Source organism: Tursiops truncatus, chromosome 15, assembly GCF_011762595.2.
Source record: "Tursiops truncatus isolate mTurTru1 chromosome 15, mTurTru1.mat.Y, whole genome shotgun sequence".
NCBI classification, from domain to species: domain Eukaryota; kingdom Metazoa; phylum Chordata; class Mammalia; order Artiodactyla; family Delphinidae; genus Tursiops; species Tursiops truncatus.
In genome coordinates this window covers 73,075,341-73,094,297 of record NC_047048.1, presented here as the reverse complement: position 1 = coordinate 73,094,297, position 18,957 = coordinate 73,075,341, and the positions used below count along the sequence as shown (strand labels likewise).

At 38.9% G+C, this 18,957-nt stretch overlaps 1 protein-coding gene and 1 pseudogene across 4 annotated transcripts in view; one reads left to right on the top strand and one right to left on the bottom strand.

Moving 5' to 3' along the window:
• Positions 1-18,957, bottom strand: part of NCOA3 (nuclear receptor coactivator 3) — a 121,696-nt gene that overhangs the window by 28,866 nt on the left and 73,873 nt on the right. The window contains exon 3 of one of the 4 annotated variants that reach the window (XM_033841140.2): positions 10,630-10,714. The exons of the other annotated variants lie outside the window; for them this stretch is intronic. The gene's annotated coding sequence lies outside the window, so the exon portion shown is untranslated. The remainder of the gene's footprint in view (positions 1-10,629; positions 10,715-18,957) is intronic. 4 annotated transcript variants of the gene reach the window in all.
• On the top strand, positions 2,557-3,056 carry LOC101323667 (ubiquitin-ribosomal protein eS31 fusion protein-like; annotated as a pseudogene).

Genomic DNA, 18,957 nt, shown 5'->3' with positions numbered 1-18,957 from the left:
AAGACCTCAAGAGTTCATATTCCAGTTTAATTATGCAGAATGTCCATCCAACCCCAGGACAAATGTTTCTCAAGACTGAGTAAAAATGCGTATATTTACCAAATGTTAGTTAGCTAGTGGGAAGCAGCCGCAGAGCACAGGGAGATCAGCTCGGTGCTTTGTGACCGCCTGGAGGGGTGGGATAGGGAGGGAGACGCAAGAGGGAAGAGATATGGGAACATATGTATATGTATAACTGATTCACTCTGTTATAAAGCAGAAACTAACACACCATTGTAAAGCAATTATATTCCAATAAAGATGTAAAAAAAATGCGTATATTGAATACCTCACAAAGAACAAGGCATCTTCTGCATAGTTAATAAGAAAAAGAGACTGTCAACTCTCCAACTGATAAAATCCTAAATTTTACTTATACACAAATGAGATCTTATCTTGTCAATTGGTTAGAAGTCTTCAAATGATAAATACCTAAATTATTTTCAGGCTATTTTCAAGGTAGCACATTTTTTCCTTAGACCATTTCTTTAGTATTTATCATCCAATGTGTTTTTCTTCTGCTACTTCAAAATAAACTGAGATTGTGTAAATAACATGTAAACTCCATACATTCTGCTTACAAATTAGATGCACAACAATAAAACTCCAGGTGGGAGGATTTTGAGAAGATCCACAGAACAACAATTATTTTAATATTAACTGATGGAAATATAATATGCCTTGGTTAAAGTTGCATTGATAAAATAAATGCAGGCTATTGTTGAAAAAAGAGCAGATTTTAATACTCAGTGGCTCATAATTTTAAGACATCTACTAAGCCTTCACTTAACAAGAATTTTATTTGTCTTAAACTCTTGTTTACGAAGACAATCACTGCTATAAAGAATTGCAAGTCAACGGAGAAGTTCAAATACTCCAAACTACTTTTTCTTCATTTGTTAAAATGCATCTTGCATTCCATCTAGTCTGAGACATACATTGAAGGATATAAATTTCCACTAGGTGGCACAATACTGCCAGGATGAGAGACAAATAGAAATGCAAAATTTTACACAAGATCCTGATCAAACTTAAAATATGTAGCTTTAAAAAATCAAAATCGGAAGTTTTAGATTACATTATCATCTTTCAGATGTTCTAGGTATGAATTAAACACCAATGAAATTTATTCTACCAATAATTTTGATAGTAAAATGTAAAGGCTGAAAAGCTGATACGTTTTAAGAACTTGGTGTGGTTTTTTTCTCACATCGTAAGTTAAAATAAAAGAGAAAAGAACTTAAAATAACTTTCACTAATGTGGCTTGCTTATTTATTTACTTGTTTATTTATTTATTTTTGGCTGTGTTGGGTCTTCACTGCTGTGCACAGGCTTTCTCTGGTTGCGACGAGCAGGGGCTACTCTTCGTTGCGGTGCACCGCCGTCTCACTGCAGTGGCTTCTCTTGTTGCAGAGCACAGGCTCTAGGCGCATGGGCCTCGGTAGTTGTGGCTCGCAGGCTCTAGAGCGCAGGCTCAGTAGCTGTGGCGCACGGGCTTAGTTGCTCCGCAGCATGTGGGATCTTCCCAGACCAGGGCTGGAACCCGTATCCCCTGCATTGGCAGGTGGATTCTTAACCACTGCACCATCAAGGAAGCCCCCACTAATGTGGCTTAATGTCATGATTTTAAAGTGTTAACCACGGGGACTTCCCTGGTGGCACAGTGGATAAGACCTTGCGCTCCCAATGCAGGGGGCCCAGGTTCGATCCCTGGTCAGGGAACTAAATCCCACATGCGTGCTACAACTAAGAGTTTGCATGCCACAACTAAGGAGCCAGTGTGCCACAACTAAGGAGCCAGCGTGCCACAACTAAGGAGCCCATGTGCTGCAACCAAAGAGCCCTGGAGCCGCAACTAAGGCGCCTCCCTGCCACAACTCTAAGGAGCCCGCTTGCCACAACTAAGACCCGATGCAGCCAAATAAATTTTAAAAAATAAAGTGTAACCAGATCCCACAATGCCACAATACTATATTCTTCAAAAATGACAATGTCATAAAAGACAAAGTCTTTAAGTATTCCAGATTAAAGGAAGCTAAAGAGAAATGACAATTAAATGCAATATTTGATCCTATACTGGATCCTGTACTAGAGGGGGAAAATGCTATAAACGACACTATTGGATCAACTAACAAAATTTAGAATATGGACAATAGATAAAGTATTTTACCAATGTTAAATTTACTGAAGTTTATTTCTGTACTGTGGTTATTTAAGAGACTATCCCTATTCTTAGTATTTAGGACAAAAAAGCCATTATGTACACAAAGGACCCTCCAATGTTTGCGGGGGGGTTACATACAAGTGAGTGAGCGAGTAACAGGAGAAGAGGAGGGGAAGGGAAGAAGAGAAAAGAAAGGAGGCCAGCAAATTGTTGACACTGGTTGAATCTCAGCTGGGCAGAAATTTTAAAATTCTTTGTACTATTCTTTCTCTTGCAACTTTGCTTTAACTTTAAAATTATTTCCAAATAAAGTTAAAAGTATGTTCATCTTTTCGGATCCGCCATCTGCGGTGGCACCACCGCCAATATGCAGATTTTCGGGAAGACCATCACTCTCGAGGTCGAACCCTCGGATACAACAGAAAACATAAAGGCCAAGATCCAGGACAAGGAAGTAATTCCTCCTGACCAGCAAAGACTGATCTTTGCTGGCAAGCAGCTGGAAGATGGACGTACTTTGTCTGACCACAACATTCGAAAGGAGTCCACTCTTCATCTTGTGTTGAGACTTCGTGGTGGTGATAAGGAAGAAGTCTTACAACACTCCCAAGAAGAATAAGCATAAGAGAAAGAAGGTTAAGCTGGCTGTCCTGAAACACTATAAGGTGGATGAGAATGGCAAAATCAGTCACCTTCGTTCGGGAGTGCCCTTCAGATGAATGTGGTGCTGGAGTTTTTATGGCCAGCCACTTTGACAGACATTATTGTGGCAAATGTTGTCTGACCTATTGTTTCAACAAACCAGAAGACAAGTGATTGTATATTGGTTAATAAAAGACATGAACTAATGAACTAACGTTAAATGTTGAGTTTTATTCCAGTGATTTTAAAAGTGGGTTTTAAGCATCAAATTAATCGCACTATTTTCTTAGGTAACCTGTACTTGGCAGAATTATGTTGTATTTGATACCAGCTGTCTAGATACAGGCCAGTTTCTTTGTACCTCAGCAGTATTGACATTTTTGACTGATAATTCTTGGTTGTAGGGACTTTCCTGTGTATCATAGGGTGATGAACAGCATCCCTGGTCTGTACCCACTCGCTGCCAGTAGCACACCACCCCTCCCCACAACCAAAAGTATCCAGACATTGCCAAATGACCCCTGGGGGTGGGAAGGAACCTCCCCTACCCCCAGATTGAGAAACATTGGTTTGTATGAATTGGTATTATAACCTTGCCTAAAAAGAAGCTACAACATATTGACACTTGTTTCCTACAAAGGAAGTTTAATGGCAGCAGAGCTCTCAAGTTACCACTTAAAAAATTCATCTGCATATGGCTGGTTCACTTTGTTGTACAATATAAACTAACACAGTATTGTGAAGCAATTATACTCCAATAAAGATCTATTAAAAAAAAGTATGTTCAGTTTTGATTTCCAATTTTCATGTTTAAAAAGAAAAAGTGATTCCTTAAGATCAGAAATAGAACATTGTAAAGCAACTATACTCCAATAAAAATTAGTTTAAAAAAAACAAAGAGTAGTCACGACTCAATACATTTAGTTTTATATTTGTTTCATTCAAAGGTTATTTTTAAATTGAGTGGCCAACCATCCAGTGAATAATAGCATTTTATTTTAAAAATATAATTTACTCCACATTCTAGATATTATTTCCTTACTTTGACGTTAAACACAAGCTGAAGCCTCAAAACTGAGTAATGAACTCTTTAGTGGATAACAGCATTTAATTTGAAAGACATAATTTATTCTATGTTCTCAGTATTATTCCCTTACCTTGCTGTTACACATAAGCTGAATCTCCAGTACAGTTTAAGGTGCCTAGCATATAAGAGGTGATCAATAAGTATGCCTTGAAAAGTACTGAGGAAATGGAACATTCAACTTATCAAGTCATATTTTATAAAACAGATTTTCCTCCATTCTGATTTCTATAAAAGTTCAAAGGTTACTTTAAACTTTTAAAATTTTTTACTGCTACGGTTGATATAGGATGTCACTGAAATGAATTTTAGAGACGTAAATTACATCAATAGAGAATCAAAACCATGACAGTCTTAGTATGAAAAAAAATAATCACAATTATCATGTAAACCAGAAGTGCATACATGTCATTCATGTTAAGTCAATGTTTATGTGCATATAAGAGAAACCTAAATATGTCTACCTATGTCCAAATACACATGTGGCTCCTTCTCTTGATGTGGCAGAACAACAAGCTATAATGTGCACATGACTGTGCAGTCTACATGCTACCAAGTTTACTGTTTCACAGAGTCCAATGATCTCTAGTAACAGAGGTAATTATCCAGAAATGTACCAATGCAAGATCCTAATTTAAAAACCACAGTAGTGGGACTTCCCTGGTAGGTCCACTGGGTAAGAATCCACGCTGCCAATGCAGGGGGCCCGGGTTCGATCCCTGGTTGGGGAACTAGATCCCACACGCATGCTGCAACTACGAGTTCGCATGCTGCAACTAAAGATCCCGCATGCCACAACTAAGACCCGGCACAGCCAAAATAAATAAATAAATACATATTTAAAACAAGAAAAATAAAAAGTAAAACCACGGTAGTGGTGTTAACTCAAACATGAAGATATCAATATAACTAAGATATAAAATAATTTTCACATTCTATTTTTTTAGGAACAGGTTTGACAGATTTCTTTTTCTAGTTCTTAGATAGGGACCAACCTTGGTACTACAATCACTGTACCATGCCTAAAAAACCACATGATGTCCAAGTTTGAATGACAAAATACTGTATAACAAAAAAATCAAAGTAGAATAAATACATCCTTTAAATTTCATTTGGCTGAAGAAAATGTTCAACATTAGAAATAATAAACAGAAGCATTTCCCACACCCCCAAAAAAATAGTTGCAGCATATGCAATAATATAGTAATTCCTGAGCACAGATGACTATGACAAATTCTTTATGTACAGTTTTCTATTTATTTTGCATTAATATTAGTTATGAACATAAAAAAGTATAAATAGCATTTGTTTTACTTGCCAAGTCTGTTGTCTACTCACTGGTGGAGCCAGACTCAAACTATATTTATCTGGGGGGATATATTACCTAGTTTGGTAAATTATTCTTTTGAAGGTATGAAAGGTAAATGCTTAGCATATACACACTAAATCTAGACCATTTTCAGTCACTAGTCAAGAATTAGGGTAGGAGAGGGGGACAGAACATGTACCAGGCCCATGAGTAGATCAATTCCCCCCCCACCAATAAGTTCAAAAGGTTAAGAAACACAGATCAGTAACTGTACAGCTTACATTTTTACATCTTAAATTACAACCCATCTAGTTTGAAGAATATATGGAATTGGTAAAATCCATATCCAAATGGGAAATAATATAGCACAAGAGTCTCCCAGTATCTCTGACTACAAGAACAGTCTATTAATATTGAGCCCCTTCTAAATTCTGATTCCTTACAATTAAAGATTATCACCTACACAGTTGAGTAGAAAAGAAATTAGGACCACAATATATACCTGCCCTACCCCTGGGCAACCTGTACTCTTATCCAGTAGTGAGGTGCATACATGTATTTCTGTGTGTGTGTGCACATTTTTTTTCTACATCTTTATTGGAGTATAATTGCTTCACAATACCGTGTTAGTTTCTGTTGCACAACAAAGCAAATCAGCCATATGCATACACATGTCCCCATATCCCTTCCCTCTTGAGCCTCCCTGCCACCCTCCCTATCCCACCCCTCTAGGTCATCGCAAAGCACCGGGCTGATCTCCCCGTGCTATGCTGCTGCTTCTCACCAGCCAACTATTTTACATTCCGTAGTGTATATACGTCCATGCTACTCTCACTTTGCCCCAGCTTCGCCCTCCCACCCCATGTCATCAAGTCCATTCTCTATATTTACCTCTTTATTCCTGCCCTGCAACTAGGTTCATCAGTATTTTTTTTCAAGATTCTATATATATGCATTAGCATACGGTATTTGTTTTTCTTTCTGGCTTACTTCACTCTGTATGACAGGACTCTAGGTCCATCCACCTCATACAAATAACTCAATTTCATTTCTTTTTATGGCTGAGTAACATTCCATTGTATATATGTGCCACATCTTCTTTATCCACTCATCTGTCGATGGACATTTAGGCTGGTTCCATGTCCTGGCTATTGTAAATGGTGCTGCAATCAACACTGTGGTGCATGTCTCTTTCTGAATTATGGTTTCCTCAGGGTATATGCCCAGTACTGGGATTGCTGGGTCGTGTGGTAGTTCTATTTTTAGTTTTTTAAGGAACCTCCATACTGTTTTCCATAGTGGTTGTATCAATTTACATTCCCACCAACAGTGTAGGAGGGTTCCCTTTTCACCACACCCTTTCCAGCATTTATTGTTTCTAGCTCTTTTTTTTTTTTTTTTTTTTGGTGGTTTGCGGGCCTCTCACTGCTGTGGCCTCTCCTGTTGTGGAACACAGGCTCCGGATGCGCAGGCTCAGCGGCCATGGCTCACGGGCCCAGCCGCTCCGCGGCATGTGGGATCTTCCCAGACCGGATCACGAACCCGTGTCCCCTGCATTGGCAGGCGGACTCTCAACCACTGTGCCACCAGGGAAGCCCTGTTTCTAGCTCTTTTGATAATGGCCATTCTGACCAGTGTGAAGCGATACCTCATTGTAGTTTTAATTTGCATTGCTAATGAAGAGATGTCCCCCAACTGACTGTTAAACTGGAGATACACCTCAACCACACTTCCAGGTGAATCGGATCCAAAGACCAAAATGCATTCTATCCTTCAGTGTGAACTGGACTCTCTAGATCCTTGAGCCATTTTTACAATTATTTTCCTTGTATAAAATATTTCTACTTAAAAGTTCTATGCTATACTACTTAAATATATTAATATGACAATGCACACTTTAAGATTACATTTAAGCAACATATTCTATACAACTACTTTAATACAGAATAATAGCAATTTACAATAAATTCAATGCTCTCAGAATATGCTACCTATTTCTATATTATTTGGAAAAGTCGTAAGCAGATTCATGATAAATCAGATTGAAAATGAGCAAGAATCTTACAGCAATTGGATAAAATTTCTCTATAAATACTATAGGGCTTTCTACATAAAACAATCATGCTGTGGTACAGGTTTAAGCTTAGACATGCACAGAATACAATAAACTGCTAGAAAATGACCATGCTTTAACTCTAAAAGCAACAAAGAATTATATCCGCCAGCTCAAAAGCCATGAAAATGATGATATGTGGCTTAGCAGCATTAACTAGCTTTCCCTTTGGTTATTCACAGTTAAGACAGGATGGGAAATCTTGATTATGTACAACAAACTAGCCAGATGGACAAAGATACAGGAAGTACTCCCTGTCCAAAAGGAAGAGACATCAATCAACAATGCTAGTGTCCATCAGGTGAGCAAGAAGTTATTGGAGGGGGGGGCGGGGAGACCCTAAGAAAAGCCATGCCATGCCATGCCAAAATGGGGAGGAGACAAGTTACCCAGTAAATCTCAAATGGCCTGAAGACCAACTAAAATATTTTATTTTCCTAAATTAATAAGGGAGAGGGAAGAGGACAGATAACTTTTGTGGCAATACAGTACTGGGCATATCACATATTCTGTATAATTTCTCACGACCCTCCAAAGTATGTATTACTCTCATTTTACAGATAAAGAAGTATCTAGATCACAAACAGATACTAGATACCAGAGCTGGGATTATAATATTTTCAGACTTTATAATCAACAAAATATGTACCAAATGTTCCTTGGGCATTTTATCCACCACCACCTCCCCCCAAAAAAATAAACCACTTATACTGTTGAGTCACACCATTTCCAACCAATTAACCAGAAAATGTCTCAGCTCATCAGTAAGGACATTGAGAAGTTGTTCCATGCAGTGTTTAGGGGCATGCAGTATTAGGGTCAGAGGAAAGGGGACGCTCCAGCTCAGCAGGTACTAATGCTGCTATTCCCCTCAAGCTCCTAAAAAACAACCATTACTCTACAGATCACCAGATAAATGGCCCTCTGAGGTGGTCTACTATGAACCATGACCTTTATTTCCAACTGAAACCAACAGTTAGTGGCTTACATGGCAAGAAGGAAACTTAGATCAGAAAAACATTAACTATACCCAAAATAATCTGTCAAATATTTTCATTCTTGGGTTTTCTAAGATTAAATGCTGGAGCCAAGAACTTTTGAATATCCCACCAGTAATTCAGTTTATTCATCAGGCTTGTTTGCCTGATTTATACAAGGTATGATTAAATACGCCAATTAGGGAGTATTTCTGGGTGTCTCCTGAGAATCCCAGTAACTTAAGGAAATTTTCATACAACTGTGGATTTGAACTGATTTACTGAAAACTGCTTGAAGCATTATGTAAAAGCAGAGGCTGATCAAAGCCAATTAGAAAAAAAATTACCCTCGGGAAAGATTTATGAGACATCCATACATAAACGAACTACCCAAAATACAAGTTGCAAATTGATGCTCTTACTCAAAAGACAATTTTAGTATATAGTCATCACCAGTTAGGCTTAATCCTACAAGATTATATTTTCCAAAATATAAAATGAGAGGTTTATTTCAATCTTCTGTGCAGCTCCAAGAGAACCAGCACCATGGAGCAAAGAAAGGACACAAAATAGAACCTGTGTGTGTTTAGGGGACAAGAGGAGGCAGGGGAAGAAAAGTCAATAAACATGGAGCCACTATGGACATTTCCTCACCAACCAGATGACTCTTCCAGTGAGTATCTCCTACCTTTATGTTTTAATTCAACCATGGTATAAAGGATAAGAACTGAAAGGAGACAAGGCGGGGGGGTAGTTTCAAATAAAAGCTAACTTGCAATATCCTTTTGTTGTGTTGTTGATAACCTGTCATGTTTAGTAGGATAAAGTATGAACCACCTAATGCAATCCATTTTTTAAATTTAATTCCATTTCCGTTCAAACATTTGCATGCCCAGACCATTTGAGGACCAGGAAAGAGAGATAAATGACACCACACATTGCTAGAACTCTCAGGCAAGCAGAAGAGAGGAACATACAATTATAACAACATTACTTGGTAAGTGTTAAAATGAAGGCACAGCTGATAGGAAACCTACCAGCATACAGTTTTTTGAAAACAGAGAAAATGCATATAAACAGTATCTACAATAAACTACCTTGGTGTAGACATACGCCAGAAAACAGTGTAAATCTCAGGTCCTGGTCATTCTTTTCCTCTAGCTTTAGTTAATAATGTCTGCAAATTTGGAAAAGGGCTAGCAGGGAGCAATAAAATATCTTATTTTTAATACGTAAGTTGAGCTGAGAAGCATCCAAACGTGAATTAACAGCTATTTCATCCACAAGGTTTCATTCTCTCTTCTCCTGTTGTATGTCTTGCCTTTTCATTCTCAATCAACAGGATGACCCCAAAGCCCCTTTACATTTATGCTCCGGTTTAAGCCTGATGACACTGAACTCAAACACAAACTCCCCAGAGGTTCTAGTACCAGAACTGGGCATACCAATTAGCCAAGGCAAGTGTTAGCTACAACTGGAAGCTTGTTGCCAAGAGACTTCTCAACCTCTACATGAGCAACAGAGTTGAAGTTCACAAATACACACTGTGCAGAGGGAGTTAATAATAAAGCCAATTCCACTGAAATCAAATTACCCTCTCCTGACAGCATACTAACTAGCTGGGTAATTCTTTCGCTGTTTTAAAGGTTACAGTGACTCTTACAATGTAACACGCTGAATCTCTCTCATTCACAGGAACAGACCTAAACCCCAAGTTCGTAAACCTCATTTTGGCTTCATTCCTGAACAACATACTATCTAGTTGTACTTCTTCCTCACACCACCTCCACTACCCAAGTGGCTTGTGCTAAAAGAGATTTTGACAAAAGATATGGAAACATTTCCTATTTGTATGTAACCTTAAGTCATTTATTTCTTTTTAGATCTCCCCTTCATCCCTCTTTTATCTAGAATACTAGAATACCTAGTCATCCTTCAAGATCAAACTCAACTGTCACCTCTGGTGAGATCATTCCCAACTCTCCAATTAGAAAAAGTTATCCCTTCTTTATCCTAATGCATTTTCCATAGTTTATTACGACATTTTACACACTACACTCTACTCTTGTACACTTTTCCGTTTCTACTTTCTACGCTATAAGCTCTAAACCATAATAAAAACTTGTAAGAGACTTTTATTACAAACTCCGTCCTCTCTCTTTTCACTCCTACTACCACCATTCCCCTTGTTCCTTTTTCACCTCCAGTTCTCCTTTTCCTTCCCATCCCATTAGATGTACTTTTGACCAACTACAATATTCCTAAAATATAGAGAAGCTTGGGGGCAAGGGGCTAAATACCTTGTAGAACAGTTCTGCTTCCTTCTGACATGTCATTTTTCACTTGGATATTCCCATTCCAAAAAATATGGTGGCTTCAAGGTATCTATCAAAATAAAACTCAAGGGTTTGAATCCTTCACGGCTGATGTACTATGATACAATAAAAAAGACAACGGGGCTTTGTTAGACTCAAACTTGTCACCTATAAAAAGCTTATCACCTGTAAAAACTGGGATAATCACATCTCACATACTCTTATGCTTATTATGAGAATGAAAAGCAATACAAAGCAAGCAACTGGGACAGGGAATAACGGTGATCCCTGAGGTACACGATACCAAGAACAAAGATGTATGTTCACAGCAACATCAATTTTGCTCTCATTTGAAAAACAAATAGTTACAAATATACCATACAGCAACAAATTAAAAAGCTTCAGACAAATCAATTAGCCAGAACTATTCAGGCTATCTTCAGCGTACAGAGAGCTGACTGGAATTTAAAACATTTTCCCACTGGAACAGTGTGGTGAGTGGCAGTTAGCAGCTAACATAAAGCCATGAAAATAGAATAAAACTATTGTCACAGATGTCTGTGTCCTTAAGATAAACAGGTATAATTACAGAATAAGTTGGCACCTTTTAGAAGATTCTGAAGAGGTTATCCAAGTACTTTCAAATGTGCTAGGTAAAGCAAACAGTGCTGGTTCTTTTTTATATCTTATTTTATTTCTGGATTTGTGGTTTAATTTTTCTTGGACAGATGTAAATATCTCTACATCAAAAGTATTATTTACACCTAAGGTTGTCCCTTGCCACATAATGAAAACATAAGAAGGAAAGGAAGGGAGGAAGGGAGGGAGGGAGGGAGGGAGGGAGGGACGGAAGAGAAAGTGTTCAACCCCCTTGAGGTAAGTGGTAAAGCTCTGGATTAAGATAAGCAGTGGGGAGTTAGAGGAGTATGTGCACTGAGCAGAAATAAAATCTGATATAAATTTAATTAATAAGCAATAAAGATACAAACGAGAGATGATCACAGCATGTGCCCCATTCTCTCCTAATCCACTATTTCTATCTGCCTCGGAGAACAAAGAAATTTTAAGAAACGTTAAAACTAAAGAGCTGATGCCATTAGCCACCTGGTAACCAAATGACTGAGAGCCGCAGAGCTGCTCTAGGAAGGAGCACTAACCAAGTAATGAATGATACAGGGAACGGTAGCCATGGGTCAACTACAAGACAGGTATTCCTAAAACGGAGTGCCTGCAGAGTAAAAAGCTTGAAGTAACAAGACACCTCCCCTACAGTACTGAAGTTAGCCCTGTCCACCAATATCAAAAGCATAAAGAAGCTACACTCACGTCTCAAAAACTGACATTGTGGAAATATAAAGCTGATGAAGCACTTTGAATTAATTTTCCAAAGAAAAGGTACTGAAGGTGGAAAAAGAGAGAAAAAGATGTATCAAAGGAAAAACACATCTTAGCTAGATTTCCTTCTCTAAAAGCAAAGAGGCTGAGGCAGATGGTCTCTTATGCCAGCAACACGGCATGGCAAGTCTGACTCATAAGGCTTCCTGAACGGGTCACCGTGCAGACTGCAGGTTAGTCTGTGCTCAGTCCTCGATGTTTCCATTGTCTATTTTTTTTCCTGACCTCACAGCTTGTTACCCTTCAGTAATTATAATTCCACTCCTAGCCTAAATAACCTTAAATTCAAAAGAATCCTTTTTTAAAAATAATGCTTCCATATCCCTAGAAGTTATATGTCTGATGACAGAAGCTATCTCTTCAAATAAATCTCCAAAAGTCATTACTGACTTCAGGATGACAATAATACAAATAGCGAATGAGAGCATATATATCAAAGTCCACAAAGAAAATAAGAATGAACTCCTGGGCTTCCCTGGTGGTGCAGTGGTTGAGAGTCCGCCTGCTGATGCAGGGGACGCAGGTTCGTGCCCCGGTCCAGGAAGATCCCACATGCCGCGGAGCGGCTGGGCCCGTGAGCCATGGCTGCTGAGCCTGCGCGTCCGGAGCCTGTGCTCCGCAACGGGAGAGGCCACAACAGTGAGAGGCCCGCGTACCAAAAAAAAAAAAGAATGCACTCCTAACATCATTTACCTGTTGGAGGGTGGTGTAGCACTTGCAGCAAGGTTGAAAAGTATCAAAGTCTAAATTTAACTTCAACTGCCTCCCTATTCCCCTCCAAAATATAGCTACTATACTATGTGGAGCTAAAAATCTGGTAATGATTGTTCAAGGGAAGAAATTTGCAGCAAGCGAGACTATAAACTACTGAGGAACAGGATGAAAAGATCATCATGCAAATAATCTAAAATAAAACATAGCGTGTTTTTTTTTTTTCTTTCTGTTCAAAGGTCAGTTCCATGACTCATGACTTTAAAGAGCTTCTCTGTGCACTTCACAAACCTGCCTGTGCATGTGGAGTAAATAAAGCTGGGGGCACCTCATTATCGTGAGACAACACTTGAGGCAAAAATTTAATTATGGGGGCTTCCCTGGTGGCGCAGTGGTTGAGAGTCTGCCTGCTGATGCAGGGGTGACGGGTTCGTGCCCCGGTCCGGGAGGATCCCACATGCCACAGGGCGGCTGGGCACGTGAGCCATGGCCGCTGAGCCTGCGCGTCCGGAGCCTGTGCTCCGCAACGGGAGAGGCCACAGCAGTGAGAGGCCCGCGTACCGCCAAAAAAATTTTTTAAAAATTTAATTATGAACTCTTATAAAAACCATTCATACAACTAAACTGGTTAAAACCAAAACCCAGGGAATGTAAACTGATACAGCCACTACGGAGAAGAGTATGGAGGTTCCTTAAAAAACTAACAATAGAACTACCATATGACGCAGCAATCCCACTACTGGGCATATACCCAGAGAAAACCATAATTCAGAAAGACACATGCACCCCAATGTTCATTGCAGCACCATTTACAATAGCCAGGTCATGGAAGCAACCCAAAAGTCCATCGACAGACAAATGGATAAAGAAGATGTGGTACATACAATGGAATATTACTCAGCCATAAAAAGGAACGAGATTGGGTCATTTTCAGAGACATGGATGGACCCAGAGACTGTCATACAGAGTGAAGTAAGTCAGAAAAACAAATATCGTATATTAACCCATATATGTGGAATCTAGAAAAATGGTACAGATGAACTGGTTTGCAAGGCAAAAGTAGAGACACAGATGCAGAGAACAAACGTATGGACACCAAGGGGGGAAGGGGGGTGAGATGAACTGGGAGATTGGGATTGATATATATACACTAATATGTATAAAATAGATACCTAATGAGAACCTGCTGTATAGCACAGGGAACTCCACTGTACAGTAGAAACTAACACAACATTGTAAAACAACTCAACTAAAAAAAAAAAAGTAATATAACTAGCTGACCTCCCCCGGAAAACAAAAACAAAAACAAAAACCCACTTCAGCAAATGTCTTGAGAGGGGTCACAAAGTAATAGGGATGTGATATACTACTATGGTTAACACTGCTGTATGATATACAGGGAAGTTGTTAAAAGAGTGAATCCGAAGAGTTCTCATCACAAGGAGGAAATGTTTTTTCCTTTCTTCTTTCTTTTCATTTTATTGTATCTATATGAGATGACGGATGTTAGCTGAAACTACAGTGGTGATCACTTCACAACATACGGAAATCAAGCCATCATGCTGTACCCCTTAAACTTTTTCAGTGACATATGCCAATTAGTTCTCAATAAAACTGTGGAGGGGGGAATGTTTTTTTGTTTTTTGGTTTGTTTTTTTTTTGGTTAGTCACTCTTAGGCAGCCTGGGTGATGTCCACACAAAGGAGATCTCATTCCCTACACCAATACGCCTGGGATGAACTGTTGATCAAAAGAGTCAAGTTTTTTGTTGTTGTTGTTGTTTGCTTGTTTTTTGTTTGTTTTGGGGTTTTGTTAGTGTGTGTGTGTGTGTGTGTGTGTGTGTGTGTGTGTGTGTGTTTTGCCTTCAACAAGCTGTTGACCCAGTGCCAGGAATCAACAAACTAGTACATGTAGAATCACAAATTGTATTTTGTGCTATAAAAGGTCTCCACTGAAAAGTAATGGCTGATCTGTAATTTAAAAGCAGGAACAACCGAGTACCAGACATAGCACACCATGTCATACAGCTACTCAAAGTCCTAACCTCCTACAGTCAATCTGGTTCTTACTACCAAAAGAGATGGTTTAAGTCAAAGGCTGCTACAGTCCCAACCAAATTCACTAGGTCAGTAGTTCTCAACCTTTTTGATATCAGGATTTCTTTATCTTTTAAAAACTAGGAACCCTAAAAAGCTTTGGTTATGTGGGTTATTATCTATCAATATTTACTGTATTAGAAATTAAAACTTAGAACATTTGACATATTAATTCATTTAAAAATAAGTTCATTAAATGTTAACATAACCAATTTTATGAAAAATAACCTGAAACAAAACAATTCCATGAGAGGTGGCATTGTTTCACATTTTTACAAACCTTACGTCTGACTTTAATAGAAGACAGATGGATCCTCTTACCTACGACACCATTCAATCTACTGCAATACTTCATATTGATTGAAACACATGAAGAAAATTCAGCCTCATAGATACACGTACTTGTAAAAGGAAGGACTATTTCAATAGCCTTTAACAATTAATTATAAATAATTTTCCTTGATATCGTGCTAAAACGACAAGTGGTACTTTCAGGTTTTATTTGAAAATACTTTCAAACTTACAAAAAGTTGCAAAAAACATAACAGTAGAAGGCATACCCTAAATACCCTTCACTCAGGTTTGGTTACTGTATTAGTTTCCTGTGACTACTGTAACAAATTACCAATAACAACAGATATTCTCTCAAGTTCTGGAGACTCAATGTCCAAAATGAAGGTGCCGACAGGGCCATACTCTTTCTGAAGGCTCCAGGGGAGAACTGCTCCACCCTCTCCTAGCTTCTGGCGTTGCCAGCAACCCCTGGCATTCAAGGACAAGCAGTATTTTCTTAAAGATTAGCTGCAAAGTGAAATCTGAAACCCTACCAATGAACTTTCATACTATTACATTAAAATACACAAACTTACACTCTGAAAAAAATCTTTAACCCATGCATGATTTTGTAACATCAAACACTGTCATTTGGATAATACTAGTTCACTGATTAAGCAGATTTTCAAATACTGATACATTATACAATATCAAAAACTCCAGGAACTTCTCTGGTGGCGCAGTGGTTAAGATTCCGCCTGCCAATGCAAGGGATACGGGTTCGAGCCCTGTTCCAGGAAGATCCCACATGCGGCGGAGCAACTAAGCCCGTGCACTGCAACTATTGAGCCTGTGCTCTAGAGGCTGCGAGCCACAACTACTGAGCCTGTGCACAGCTACTGAAGACCGTGCACCTACAGCCTGTGCTCTGCAACAAGCCACCACAATGAGAAGTCTGCGCACCGCAACGAAGAGTAGCCCCTGCCCGCCACAACTAGAGGTAGTCCGCGCACAGCAATGAAGACCCAACACAGCCAAAAATAAATAAATATATCACCACCCATCTCATTCATAAAGTCTTTAAGTACTGAGAAGCTGTCACACTCATGGTGACAGATTCAAAATTAACATGATAATTTTTACTTGAAAACTCCAATTTTATCACTGTCAACAAATACTCTTGGATGTCTTTCTTGAAGTGATAGGTTTACCTTGCTCAATTTCAAGAAACTTTCTGCCAAATACCCAAGTTCCAATAACCACAGTTTGTTAGTCATTCTTTCAAGTAAAAATGATATTCCATGAAAAAAGTGGCCTGTTCAGTACACAAGCCAACCACACAAGTGCTTTTGCCCAAGACAACCATCATACTTTGGTAGGCAGAAGTGTTTTCTGCGTATTTTCCATTCTCACTAGACAGAATGTTAAAAATACAGTACTCAAAGGCCAAGGTTTAATGAAATGAGCAAATTTTGCTCCTTCATCAAGGACAATCCTAATTGAGAAACGAGTGGGGTTTTGCGGGGGGATTTGTTTTTGTTTTTTTCCTTTAAGTCTGACTGCAGGGCAGTGAAGAATGCAATGACTACTAGTACAGTCTGGTAGTCCCACTGCCTTGATTCATGCTAAGACACCAGCAGTTTTATGCATCACTGCTTTTGTACCATCAGTGCAAACATCAACAGGATGAAAACAGAAAATATATTATTTCGGAAATAATTTTAACTCTGTGGACTCCATAGAAGGTTCTCAGGGACTCTCAAGGGTTCACAAACCACAATGAGAACCATTGTCTTAGATTAAGGTAGGGGCTGAGGGTTTGAAATTGGTATGGTTTCTCCCAGATCCTCTACATACTCATTTAATAAATACTTCAGTATCTACTACATGCAGGCCTAAATAAATAAGCCATGTTGTGAGATCAAAATAACAAAGGACTTCCTGATAAGACGGTTTAGTGGACTATTGCTTTCAACCAACCACACTCTCCCTCTCTTGCTCTAAATATAATAATGACAAAATATGTATTTTCTTTAATCTTGAAAGACACAGCCATGCTCAAACATAACAAATACGTCTACGGAGCAAGACACAGAGCAAGCATACAGCAGTGAGTTGACTCTATGAACCTACTGAACTCTAGCATTAGAAACTAGCAAAGACACTCAGGAAATCAAATCATGTGCAACGTAACAGAATCAAAAGCAAGGCTCATAGGTAGAAACCAAACAAAAAATTTCTGAGAGAGAGACGAAAAAAAGCTCTATCAATAGCTATCTAGATACCTGATTATATCAAACCGTTACCTGTAGCTGTGGAAGAAAAAGCAAAGGGTTACATAGTTGGTCCCCAACTTACAAAGGTTCAACTTACAATCTTGCAACTTTACAACAGAGCAAAAGCGATATGCATTCAGTCAAACCCTACTTCAAATTCTGAATTTTGATCTTTTCCCAGCTAGCGATATGCAGTATAATACGCTCTCATAATACTGGCAGTGGCAGTTGCAGCCCGTTTCAACTTACAGTGGGTTCACTGGGATGTAACCTCCATCGTAAATCAAAGAAAATCTGTACATGCAAAACCTGGGTGACACATAGCTCTGATATTGCAATAGTACCTCAGAACAGAATCCTGAACGTAGACTGAAGGTATGGTGGATATGGTTTGTGAAGGCAACAAAAATAAGCTAGGATTGCCTGGGGCAGGGAGAGGGGGACACATGAAAGGCACCAAAAAAAGAAAATTTCCCACTCAAGATGCAAATTGTAAACTAAAATTCCCAAGTGGATTTAAAAACTGAACTAAGAAAGATGGCCAAGAAATGCATCGATTCCAAAAGATGAATTCGCCACCCAATAAAATGAAATCTTGAAATAAGTTTAAAATAAATGTTTACAGGACTTCCCTGGTGGCACAGTGGTTAAGTATCTGCCTGCCAATGCAGGGGACACAGGCTCGTGCCCTGGTCCAGGAAGATCCCACATGCCGTGGAGCAACTAAGCCCATGCGCCACAACTATTGAGCCTGCGCTGTAGAGCCCACGAGCCACAACTACTGAGCCTGCGTGCTGCAACTACTGAAGCCCACATGCCTAGAGAGCCCATGCTCTGCAACAAGAGAAGCCCACACACTGCAACAAAGAGTAGCCCCTGCTCACCACAACTAGAGAAAGCCCGTGCACAGCAAGGAAGACCCAAAGCAGCCAAAAATTAATTAATTTAAAAATAGAGATTTTTAAAAATAAATAAATGTTTACAATCCTTAATGAGATAAAGAATCAACAGCCATGAAAACATACATATAAAGAAATAGAATGTGAAAAGAATGAGTTATAAAACTTCATAAATTATTAAGTACAAAAAAAGATGGTATTGCCCATTATCTGAGCACCAAATATCTGAACTCTGAATAGATTTGGTTAGCATGGGATACTTAAACCCATATCCGAAACAAAACTCAATAGATGGGATTAATTCCTAGACTGGACACAACACACACACACACACACACACACACACACACACAAAAACCACACACACAATCAGTGAACTGGAAAATAAAACTGATGAAGCCAACCAGAATGCAGCACAGTGAAGTAAAAAGGGGATATACCATCACCTGTACAAGGTTGCTGAAAGAATCTAAAAGACCACACACTGAAAAAAAAAACACAAACTCAGTAGTGGGCAAATGGTAGACTTGAAAAATGGTTCCCTCAAGAATCTTATGATTTACAGACAGAAACAAAGTTATTTTAAAAAGAGAATTTTTAAAATAACTATGTCTACAACCCAAATAAAATCAGGAAACAATGTGTGTTTTCCAACTCCAATAT